This window comes from Microcaecilia unicolor, chromosome 5 (assembly GCF_901765095.1).
Source record: "Microcaecilia unicolor chromosome 5, aMicUni1.1, whole genome shotgun sequence".
Lineage (NCBI taxonomy): Eukaryota > Metazoa > Chordata > Amphibia > Gymnophiona > Siphonopidae > Microcaecilia > Microcaecilia unicolor.
In genome coordinates this window covers 312,660,170-312,672,356 of record NC_044035.1, presented here as the reverse complement: position 1 = coordinate 312,672,356, position 12,187 = coordinate 312,660,170, and the positions used below count along the sequence as shown (strand labels likewise).

Genomic DNA, 12,187 nt, shown 5'->3' with positions numbered 1-12,187 from the left:
TTTTTGGCTGCCGCCACACACTACTTTCCTCTGTCGGTGCTCTGAACTCTATTTCCAGAGCATTCTGTCCATTCAACCTTCTTCCATCTCATCTCTTCCCTTCCCCTTCAAGGGTATCATTCTCTCTTGTTTGTTTATTCTATCCCCTATTTCAGGTCCTGGTATCTCTGCCTGGCTGCCCCTCCCTTCCCTCCTCCTCTCTGGCATCTCTTAGCCCCCCCCCCCCCAAGTCTGAACCCCTCTATTCTTTTTCTCACGGGTCCTGGCATCTTGGCCTGCCTCTCCACTCTCCCCCTGCACTCAGGCATCTGACTCTCCTCTCCCCAATCTGCCAAGCTTACCTTTACAGTCTGCAGTGATATACACAAGCATACTGCTTCTCTCTAGCCGAGAGCCTTACCTCTGTAGTTCCTACCTCCTCTGACTAAGCTTTCTGTTTCCTGCCAGCACTTACTACAGAGGGAGGGCTCCCAACTAGAGAGAAGCAGCCCATGTAGAGCACTGCAAACTGTAATAGCAAGCTCAGAGGGCTGCCAGTGAGAGGGAGATGCCGGAGTGTGCATGTGCGGGAGGCAGCAGAGAACGATACCAGAAGGAGGAAGCTGAAAGAAGAGGATGAAAGGGAGAGATAGGCAGATGCTCAAAACTCTGGTGCTGTTCTGAACAGCATCAGAAAAGTACTGCAGGATCAGCAGGGTGAAGGAACTCCCTAATGCTTCACGCTGAGAAGCAAATTTAGACACATTTACAGCGTTGAGAATTAGGGAGTTTGGCGGGAGGATGGTGCCTGTCATATGTACTCAAGAGTTGTGTGTTAAATACAGCTCGAGCACATGCCCAGAACGCCACTAGGGGAGAAGAGAAGGAGGAAGCATCGCAGATTCACTGCATTTGAGCACATCATTCCTCCAGCCTAAGGCATCCTGGCCCCTGTTACAGGGGAGCGGAGGGCTGGAAGGACGAGACTGCCACTTGCTTAACATAAATTGTGGTGTTTTTCATATTCTATTAGATGGGATTTAAAGTGCCGGTAACTAAGCCAGCTGCCATCTTGCAATTGTGCTTAGTGAGCAGCTGTGTCTGCATTGGGTTACTTATTGAAAGAAAGACTTCCTCAGCAAGAAAAAAACCTCTTCAGCAGTGTTGTCCGCCAGTAACACCAGTCTCCCCATTCCTCTCAGGCTCGGCACAACCCGAATGTCAGCCCCAAGATGGCATAGGGTTGACAGCAGAAAGAGTCCCTGTATTTGGAATGAGGAAAGACCTCATCTGCATGCATTTGTATGCTCATTGCGCTCAAAGCCAGTGAGCCCATAGGTTCATGTGCTAGCCAGCTCTGAGTATTTTGCTCTAGCAAATGTGGGCGCTAATGGCCTCTTAACAGTGGGTAGGGTTAAATGGCCATTTATCTCAATGGGGAAGGTGAATAGTGGAATGCCACAGGGATCTGTACTGGGACTGGTGCTATTTAACATATCTATATAAATGATCTGGATATCAGAACAATGAGTGAGGTGATTAAATTTGCAGGTGACACGAAACTGTTCAAAGTTATCAAAACGTATGCGGATTGTGAAGAACTGCAGGAAGACCTTAGGAAACTGGAAGACTGGGAGTCCAAATGGCAGATGAAATATAATGTAGACATATGAAAGTGATGTACATTGGGAAGAATAATCAGAATCATAGTTACCTAATGCTAGGGTCCACTTTAGGAGTCAGCACTCAAGAAAAAGACCTAGGTGTCATTGTAGACAATAAGCTGAAAGTCTTCTGTCCAGTGTGCAGTGGTGGCCAAAAAAGCTAACAGGATGCTAAGAATTATTAGGAGAGGGATACAAAATAAGATCACAAATATTATAATGCCTCTGTATTGCTCCATGGTGCGACCTCACCTCAAGTATTGTGTTCAATTCTGGTCGCCATATCTCAAAAAAGATATAGCGGAATTAGAAAAGGTTCAAAGACCAAAATGATAAAGGGGATGGAATTCCTCCCATATATGCTTTGATGTCCCCATGCATACCTCCTACCCACCCCCACCCTGCTATACTGTCAATGAAATGCTTGGATGTTTCACTTACATATACTATCAGCTACCACATTTGCTTATTTCCGATCTGATGAAGAAGGGCAACCTTCGAAAGCTAATCAAGAAATGTATTAAGTTATGTCCAATAAAAAAGGTATCTTATTTTCTTTTCCATCTTTTATTTTGTTTGATTTCTATTGATAACCTCCCATATAAGGAAAGGCTAAAGAGGTTACAGCTCTTCAGCTTGGAAAAAACACAGCTGGGGGGGGGGGGGGGGGATATATGACTGAGGTCTACAAAATCATGAGTGGAGAGGAAGAGGTGGAGGTGAATCAGTTTTTCTCTCATTCAAAAGGTACAAAGACCAGAGGACACTCAGTGAAATTGCATGGAAATACTATTAAAACAAACTCAAAGAATAGTTATGCTCTGGAACTCGTTGCCAAAGGATGTAGTAACGGTGGTTAGTGTATCTGGGTTTAAAAGCTCCAGGAGACTGACCTGAAGATTTTTTATCTGGGTGAACAAAAAACATCTTTAGAGCCCATCCACATGAGATCCCCAACCCAGGAGGGATACATCTGTTGTCAGCACCTTTTGCAGCTGAGATATTTGGAAAGGAATTCCCAGAGTCAAATAGATCGAACTGTCCACCAGTAAAGTGAGCAAACAAGCTCTGGGGACACTCGGATAGCATCTTCCAGATACCACTGAGAAGCCAGGGTCCACAGAGCTGATCTCATGTGAAGACGTCATGGGTGCTATGTACACTGTGGATGCCATGTGGCCCAAAAGCCTCAACATCTGCCGAGCCATGACCTGCTGAGAGGTTCAAACCTGGAAAGCCAGTGCGATTAAAGTGTTCGCTCTCGACCCTGAAGGTATGCTCAAACCTTCTGTGGTTGAGCAGGGCTCCTATGAATTCCAATTGTTGGGCAGGGCAAAAGTGGGACTTGGAGTAGTTTAAAACGAACCATAGTAGCTCTAGCACCCTGAGTACCCTCCTCCGAGGTGCTCTTTAACCAGCCAATCGTCGAGATAAGGGAACACATGGACTCCCCATCTGTGTAGTGACACGGCAACTACCGCTAGACATTTGAAAACCCTAGAAGCTGACACGAGGCCAAAAGGCAACATACAGTACTGGTAGTGATGTGTTCCCAGCTGAAACAGTGAATACTTCCAGTGAGCTGGAAGTGTCATGATGTAAGTATATGCATCCTTTAAATTCAGACAGCATAGCCAATCATTTTCCTGGATCATGGGGAGAAGGATGCCTAGGGAAAACATCCTGAACATTTCTTTGACCAGGAATTTGTTCATGGCCCTTAGGTCTAGGATATGACGCATCCCCCCCCCCCCCCCCCCCCCCCCCCCCCCCCCCCCCCCCCCTGTTTTCTTCTGCACAAGGAAGTACCTGGAATAGAATCCCCGCCCTTCTTCCCCTGGTGGAATGAGCTGGCCTTCAAAAGGGACGAGAGTTCCTCTACAAGTACCTGTTTGTGCTGAGAACTGAAGGAATGAGCTCTTGGGGGCGTAATTTGAAGGTTTCTGATACCAATTGAGTATGTATCCATGGACTGGTGACCATGCTATAAATCTAATAATCCTCTCATTACTTGTAGTGGTTTATCACAATTGACAACAATCTTTAAACACACAACCAGGGGTGGATTTTTGGAGGTTGAAGAAGCCTCAACAGTGCACCCCTTTATTTAAGCAGTCTGCTTGTGGCTTAGCCTACAACTTCTGGGGGCATTCATTCTCATCATTGGTACAGCCCCTTCTCCTCCTTCTGGTTATTTCAATTTTTTATTATACTTTTCAACTTTTCAAGATTTTTCCTTTTTGTACTTATCTGGGTAAGCTTATTCGGTGCAGTCAAAACAGTCACGGCCGACTATAGCCAGAGTTCTGAATTTTCAAACTACGCTCTATCTTCGCTAATCTCACGTTCCTGCTCCAAACCACAATTACTCAGATCACTGTATTGGCGACCCAAGTCTGTGCAATAAGCTATATATAGGACAGCGTATAAGATAGAGTGTAGTTTGAAAATTCGAAAGTGTTATCTTTTGTTTTGTAGATAGATACGTCACGGACCCTGAAGAAGGCCCGAAACTGGCCATAGTCGGCCGTGGCTCTTTTGACTGTACTGAATAAGCTTACCCAGCCAAATCTTCAATCTCTTTCTAAAATACACTATAAGAAGGACTTTAACAAATATTTAGGGTAACATATTTCATTGCTTAACCGCATAGTAAGAAAAAGATCCTTCATGAATTTTCTTATAATGTATGCCTTTAACAGTTGGAAAAGACAGCAGTAAATGTTCATTACCATGAGATCCTGCTAACACTTTAAATAAAGAAGGAAAATTATCTGGAACATCACCAATTAAAGTTTCAAAAATTAAACAATAAATTTTAAATTTAACTCGTGCATCAAATGTCAGCCAATGCAAATTTAAAAGCAGAGGGGACACATGGTCACATTTAGATTTATGATAAATTAATTTCACAGCCATATTTTGAATCAATCATAATCTTCTCAGCAATTTAGAAGATAGCCCTGTATATAATTCATTACCATAATCCAACAGTGATAAAATCACTGCCTGGACCACCACTCTGAAATGCTCCCGATAGAAATGCGACTTATACAGTCAAATTGTTTCAATTTGAAAAAAGCCTTTTTAACTACCAAATTCACCTGAGGTTCAAAAGTAAAAAATGAATCCAACAACACATTTAAGGGCTCATTTTCAAAGCAGTTCCATAGGTTACTATGGAAATTTTGGGGCCTTTTTACATAGGCACGCTGAAAAATGGCCTGCAGTAATGTAGATGCATGTTTCCAGTGCATGCAGAATCATTTTTCAGCACACCTGTAAAGAATGCTTTTTTTTTTTTTATTTGCCGCAAATGGACGTGCGGCAAAATGAAGTGAATGATACATACCTGTAGCAGGTGTTCTCCGAGGACAGCAGGCTGATTGTTCTCACGACTGGGTGACGTCCGCGGCAGCCCCCACCAACCGGAAAAGGCTTCGTGGGACGGTCGGCACGCAGGGCACGCCCACCGCGCATGCGCGGCCGTCTTCCCGCCCGTGCGCGACCGCTCCCGCCAGTTGAATGACAAGCAATAAAATATGAAACACAACTCCAAAGGGGAGGAGGGAGGGTAGGTGAGAACAATCAGCCTGCTGTCCTCGGAGAACACCTGCTACAGGTATGTATCATTCACTTTCTCCGAGGACAAGCAGGCTGCTTGTTCTCACGACTGGGGTACCCCTAGCTCTCAGGCTCACTCAAAACAAGAACCCAGGTCAATTGAACCTCGCAACGGCGAGGGTACAACAGAAAATTGACCTACGAAGAACAACCAACTGAGAGTGCAGCCTGACCAGAATAAATTCGGGTCCTGGAGGGTGGAGTTGGATTTACACCCCAAACAGATTCTGCAGCACCGACTGCCCGAACCGACTGTCGCGTCGGGTATCCTGCTGGAGGCAGTAATGTGATGTGAATGTGTGGACAGATGACCACGTCGCAGCCTTGCAAATCTCTTCAATAGTGGCTGACTTCAAGTGGGCCACCGACGCTGCCATGGCTCTGACACTATGAGCCGTGACATGACCCTCAAGAGTCAGCCCAGCCTGGGCGTAAGTGAAGGAAATGCAATCTGCTAGCCAATTGGAGATGGTGCGTTTCCCGACAGCGACCCCTAGCCTGTTAGGGTCGAAAGAAATAAACAATTGGGCGGACTGTCTGTGGGGCTGTGTCCGCTCCAAGTAGAAGGCCAATGCTCTCTTGCAGTCCAATGTGTGCAACTGACGTTCAGCAGGGCGGGTATGCGGCCTGGGGAAGAATGTTGGCAAGACAATTGACTGGTTAAGATGGAACTCCGACACCACCTTCGGCAGGAACGTTGGGTGGGTGCGGAGCACTACTCTGTTGTGATGAAATTTGGTATATGGAGTGTGAGCTACCAGGGCTTGAAGCTCACTGACCCTACGAGCTGAAGTGACTGCCACCAAGAAAATGACCTTCCAGGTCAAGTACTTCAGATGGCAGGTATTCAGTGGCTCAAAAGGAGGTCTCATCAGCTGGGTGAGGACGACGTTGAGATCCCATGACACTGTAGGAGGCTTGATAGGGGGCTTGGACAAAAGCAAGCCTCTCATGAATCGAACGACTAAAGGCTCTCCAGAGATGGCTTTACCTTCCACACGATAATGGTAAGCACTAATCGCACTAAGGTGATTCCTTACTGAGTTGGTCTTGAGGCCAGACTCTGATAAGTGCAGAAGGTATTCAAGCAGGTTCTGTGCAGGGCAAGAACGAGGTTCTAGGGACTTGCTCTCACACCACACGACAAACCTCCTCCACTTGAAAAAGTAACTCTTTTAGTGGAATCCTTCCTAGAGGCAAGCAAGACCCGGGAGACACCCTCAGACAGACCCAACGCAGCGAAGTCTACGCCCTCAACATCCAGGCCGTGAGAGCCAGGGATTGAAGGTTGGGGTGCAGCAACGCTCCGTCGTTCTGCGAGATGAGAGTCGGAAAACACTCCAATCTCCACGGTTCTTCGGAGGACAACTCCAAAAGAAGAGGGAACCAGATCTGACGGGGCCAAAAGGGCGCCACCAGAATCATGGTGCCGCGGTCTTGCTTGAGCTTCAGTAAGGTCTTCCCCACCAAGGTATGGGAGGATAAGCATACAGGAGGCCGGTCCCCCAATGGAGGAGAAAGGCATCCGACGCTAGCCTGCCGTGTGCCTGAAGTCTGGAACAGAACAGAGGCAGCTTGTGGTTGGTCTGAGAGGCGAAAAGGTCCACCGAGGGGGTGCCCCACTCTCGGAAGATCTTGCGTACCACTCTGGAATGGAGCGACCACTCGTGCGGTTGCATGACTCTGCTCAGTCTGTCGGCCAGACTGTTGTTTACGCCTGCCAGGTACGTGGCTTGGAGGAGCATGCCGAACCGGCATGCCCAACGCCACATCCCGACGGCTTCCTGACACAGGGGGCGAGATCCGGTGCCCCCCTGCTTGTTGACGTAATACATTGCAACCTGATTGTCTGTCCGAATTTGGATAATTTGGCAGGACAGCCGATCTCTGAAAGCTTTCAGTGCGTTCCAGATCGCTCGGAGCTCCAGGAGGTTGATCTGCAGATCCTTTTCCTGGAGGGACCACAGACCCTGGGTGTGAAGCCCATCGACATGAGCTCCCCACCCCAGGCGAGATGCATCCGTCGTCAGCACTTTCGTGGGCTGTGGAATTTGGAATGGGCGTCCCAGGGTCAAATTGGTCCGGATGGTCCACCAGAGCAGTGAAGTGCGGCAACTGGTGGAGAGGCGGATGACATCTTCTAGATTCCCGGTGGCTTGGAACCACTGGGAAGCTAGGGTCCATTGAGCAGATCTCATGTGAAGACGAGCCATGGGAGTCACATGAACTGTGGAGGCCATATGACCCAGAAGTCTCAACATCTGCCGAGCTGTGACCTGCTGAGACGCTCTGGTCTGCGAAGCCAGGGACAGGAGGTTGTTGGCCCTCGCTTCGGGAAGGAAGGCCTGAGCCGTCTGAGTATTCAGCAGAGCTCCTATGAATTCCAGAGACTGCGTTGGCTGGAGATGGGACTTTGGGTAATTTATCACAAACCCCAGCAGCTCCCGGAGTCAAGTAGTGCACTGCATAGACCGGAGGGCTCCCGCCTCCGAGGTGTTCTTGACCAGCCAATCGTCGAGATATGGGAACACGTGCACTCCCAGCTTGCGAAGGTAGGCCGCCACCACCACGAGGCACTTGGTAAACACTCGAGGGGCAGAGGCGAGCCCAAAGGGCAGCACACAATACTGAAAGTGCCGTGCGCCCAGGCGGAATCTGAGATACTGTCTGTGAGCTGGCAGTATCGGTATGTGAGTATATGCGTCCTTTAAATCCAGGGAACATAGCCAATCGTTTTTCTGAATCATTGGCAGAAGGGTGCCCAAGGAAAGCATCCTGAACTTTTCTTTGACCAGGAATTTGTTCAGGCCTCTCAGGTCTAGGATAGGACGCATCCCCCCTGTTTTCTTTTCCACAAGGAAGTACCTGGAATAGAATCCCTGCCCTTCCTGCCTGGGTGGTACGGGCTCGACCGCATTGGCGCTGAGAAGGGCGGAGAGTTCCTCTGCAAGTACCTGCTTGTGATGGGAGCTGAAGGATTGAGCTCCCGGAGGACAATTTGGTGGCAGGGAGGCCAAATTCAGGGCGTATCCGCACCGCACTATTTGGAGAACCCACTGGTCGGAGGTTATGAGAGGCCACCTTTGGTGAAAAAAACTTAACCTCCCCCCGACCGGCAGATCGTCCGGTACGGACACTTTGAGGGCGGCTATGTTCCCATGGATCCAGTCAAAAGCCCGTCCCCGGCTTTTGCTGTGGAGGCGCAGGGGGCTGCTTATGCGCACGCTGTTGACGGGAACGAGCGCGCTGGGGCTGTCCCTGTGCCTGACGAGGCCTTCGGGCCGGCTGGTTGTACCTACGCTTTGCAAAAAGAATAGGGTGCAGCCTGCCGGGCCCGGGAAAAACGTCCACCTGCTGAGGTGGATGCTGAAGGCGCCCGGTGGGAGAGCTTGTCGAGAGCGGTTTCCCGCTGATGCAGTTGGATCCACCAGCTGCTCGACCTTCTCACCAAAAATGTTATCCCCCCGGCAAGGGACGTCGGCCAGTCTCTGCTGGGTGCGGTTGTCCAGGTCAGAGGCACGCAGCCATGAGAGCCTGCGCATCACTATACCTTGGGCCGCAGCACGAGATGCCACGTCACAGGTGTCATAGATACCCCTGGACAGGAACTTTCTGCACGCCTTCAGCTGCCTGACCACCTCCTGATAAGGCCTGGACTGCTCCGGCGGGAGCTTATCGACCAGGTCCGCCAGTTGTTGCACATTAGTCCGCATGTGGATGCTCATATAGAGCAGGTATGACTGGATGCGGGTCACGAGCATGGAGGATTGGTAGGCCTTCCTCCCAAACGAGTCCAGAGTGCGAGACTCCCGCCCCGGGGGCGCCGAGGCGGTATCCCTCGAACTCCGTGCCCTCTTAAGAGCAGAATCCACGACCGCCGAGTCATGGGGCAATTGGGGCCGCATTAACTCTGGGTCAGAGTGGATCCTGTACTGGGACTCTGCTTTCTTGGGAATGGTGGGGTTAGTTAACGGTCGCACCCAGTTCCGAAGCAGTGTCTCCTTGAGGACATTGTGCAGCGGTACCGTGGAGGACTCTCTTGGTGGTGATGGATAGTCGAGGACCTCGAGCATCTCGGCCCTCGGCTCTTCCACAGAGACCACGGGAAAGGGAATGCTAATAGACATATCCCGCACAAAGGAGGCAAAGGAGAGACTCTCAGGAGGTGAGAGCTTCCTCTCCGGTGAAGGCGTGGGGTCCGAGAGAAGGCCCGTAGACTCCTCTGAGGAGAAATATCTAGGGTCCTCCTCTTCCCCCCACGAGGCCTCATCCTCAATATCGGACATAAGCTCGTGTAGCTGAGTCCTGAACCGGGCCCGGCTCGACGTCGAGGCACCGAGGTCTCGGTGTCGTCGAGCGGTGGACTCCCGCGCCGGCGGGGACGGAGCTCCCTCCATCGACGTCGACGGGGACTCCACCTGCGTGGCGGTTGAGACCGGCGCCGCAAGCGGCGGCGGTGTCGACGGCCCCGGCGCCGGGCTAGAGCTCGCCGGCGCCACAGACATCGGCGCCGACAGCCTGGCGCATCAGCCCTTCCAGGATCCCCGGAAGGATGGCTCTGAGGCACTCGTCTAGGCCTGCTGCCGGGAAAGGCGGTGGGGCCGGTAAGGGTGTCGGTGCCAGAAGCTGATGGGGGCCAGGAGACGGCACCGAGGTGCCGGAACCCTGACGCGTCGGTACCTCCACAACCGACAGGGACCTCTCCTCTCGACGATGACGCTTCGGCGTCGCCTCCTCTCCGATGTCTGGATGCACCGATGCGCGTCACCGGCGCCGGGAGGTATGGAGGAGGAGGAGGACGATCCCCCTCGGTCCCGAGGAGCCGGGTCAGACAGGGTTCGGTCCCGTGGGCCACCGGCTGAGGGAGTGATCGGGGCCGACTGCCCACGCGGCCGCTCACTTCTACCCTCGCCGGCGGACCGGCGGGCCGACGGGACCTGTTCTCCTGGGGTCGATGCCATCGGTGCCGATGTCTCGGGCATCGATACCGGTACCGAAGGACCGGGCGTCGATACCGATGCCGTCGAGGTCGACGTCGAGGGGCCGGCGCAAGTTCCAAAAAGACGGTCCCGCAGAACTTGCCTCGCAACCTGAGTCCGTTTCCGGAGACCGAGACACAGGGAACACGACTTGATATTGTGCTCCGGCCCGAGGCACTGGAGGCACCAAGCGTGGGTGTCGGTCTGCGAGATCGGCCGGCCGCAGCGACCACACTTTTTAAATCCACTCAGGACCTTCGAGGACATCGACGGAAAAATCGCGTCGGCGAAGTCAAAGTCGTCAATGGTGGCTGAAATCACACCTCGAAAAAAGAAAACGACCGTGCGGCCACTAGGCCGCAACGCGGCGTCCCCGCTGGAAACGAGGGAAAAAAGGGAGCGCGTGCTCCACACGCTCAGGTTTTTTTTTTTTTTTTTTTTTTTTTTGAAAAAAGAAACCGGCGGTAACAAAAAACTAAGAGAAAAAAGCAACGATCCACGTAAACGCGATCGAAAATCCGGCGGCTGAAAACAGAGAGAGCGGCAAAGCACAACTCTCTCCAGACGCGGAAAAAAAGGAACTGGCGGGAGCGGTCGCGCACGGGCAGGAAGACGGCCGCGCATGCGCGGTGGGCGTGCCCTGCGTGCCGACCGTCCCGCGAAGCCTTTTCCGGTTGGTGGGGGCTGCCACGGACGTCACCCAGTCGTGAGAACAAGCAGCCTGCTTGTCCTCGGAGAAAAATTGCTATGCATCCATTTTTGGATTTGAGAGCTTACTGGCAGCCATTGACATAGCGGTGAGGTCTCATGCAGTAACCAGGCAGTAATGGTCTACGTGCATAAAATGCCGATTACCGCCCGCCAGAAAATAAAAATATCTTCCGGGCTTCTAGTCTTAAGCGTTTAATTTTCCAGCTAATTAGGGTTTCTCTGACAGTATGAAAAAAAAAAAATCTGTGTTCACAGGCTTTTCTTTAAGCCACAGGTACAATTGCTGCATAACTTTTCTGGTGGAATCAAATATTCAAGTTTGTGTCACTTACACAGAAAAGACACAGGAACTTCTATAAGCATAAAAGACAAGAAAGGGGAGACACAATAACAGGGAAAATTGTTTTTTTTCTGGTATTTATCCAATAAAATTGTACTTTAATTTTTTTTGTGTGTTGGGTGTATTTTATCCATGTTTATCGGTTAAAACCTAAAATCAGAAGTCTGAGCTATAATTAGCAGACACGGCACCTAAAAATATCCCTAATTACAAATTTAAAAATTAAGATAGCAGCAGGTGAGAAAAAGACGAACCAGCCACAGACCCAGTAGATGCTATCACTGGGATGGAGAAGAGAGCTTCTGCTCCTTGGGGCCCAGGTCAAGTGGTGTCACCGCAGCCTGGGGCTGGTCAGTTTGGTAATGACAGGCTGAATGGCACAAGAGGAAAGAGACTGGAGAAGAAAATGAATATACTTCAAAAACTTCCTAGAATTTTAATTTGGATACAGTAATATGAATAACATTTTTATTATTCTCCAAAACCACCTAAAATTGAAATTTATAAGCATGTAGAATTAAAAGCCCTCCGCAGAACCCAGTTCTTCTGCTGGGAACCCAAGTAGACTAATATAGAGCAGAAATTCTCTATCTTCCAAAAAGATGAGCTTAAAACAAAATCAGAGCAATCCAAGCATGCACAAAGACAAATCTCCACACCATATGCAAACAAGAAGAAATGTGAACTACGAGCTGGATTCACCCAGGGAGTCTTTTACAAAACTGCGCTAGCATTTTTAGTGTGTGCTAAAAAGAAGCGTGTGCTGTGTAGATGCCCATAATATCCCTATGGGCGTCTACACAGTTAGTGCACGCTAATTTTTAGCATACTCAACGCTAGTGTACCTTTATAAAATTCTGAAAGAAACATGTGCTTAATCTATATATATG

At 50.1% G+C, this 12,187-nt stretch overlaps 1 protein-coding gene across 1 annotated transcript in view; it reads right to left on the bottom strand.

The window, feature by feature from the left end:
* The window catches only part of VPS35 (VPS35 retromer complex component), a 131,323-nt gene that overhangs the window by 44,716 nt on the left and 74,420 nt on the right, over positions 1–12,187 (bottom strand). The window lies entirely within an intron of this gene.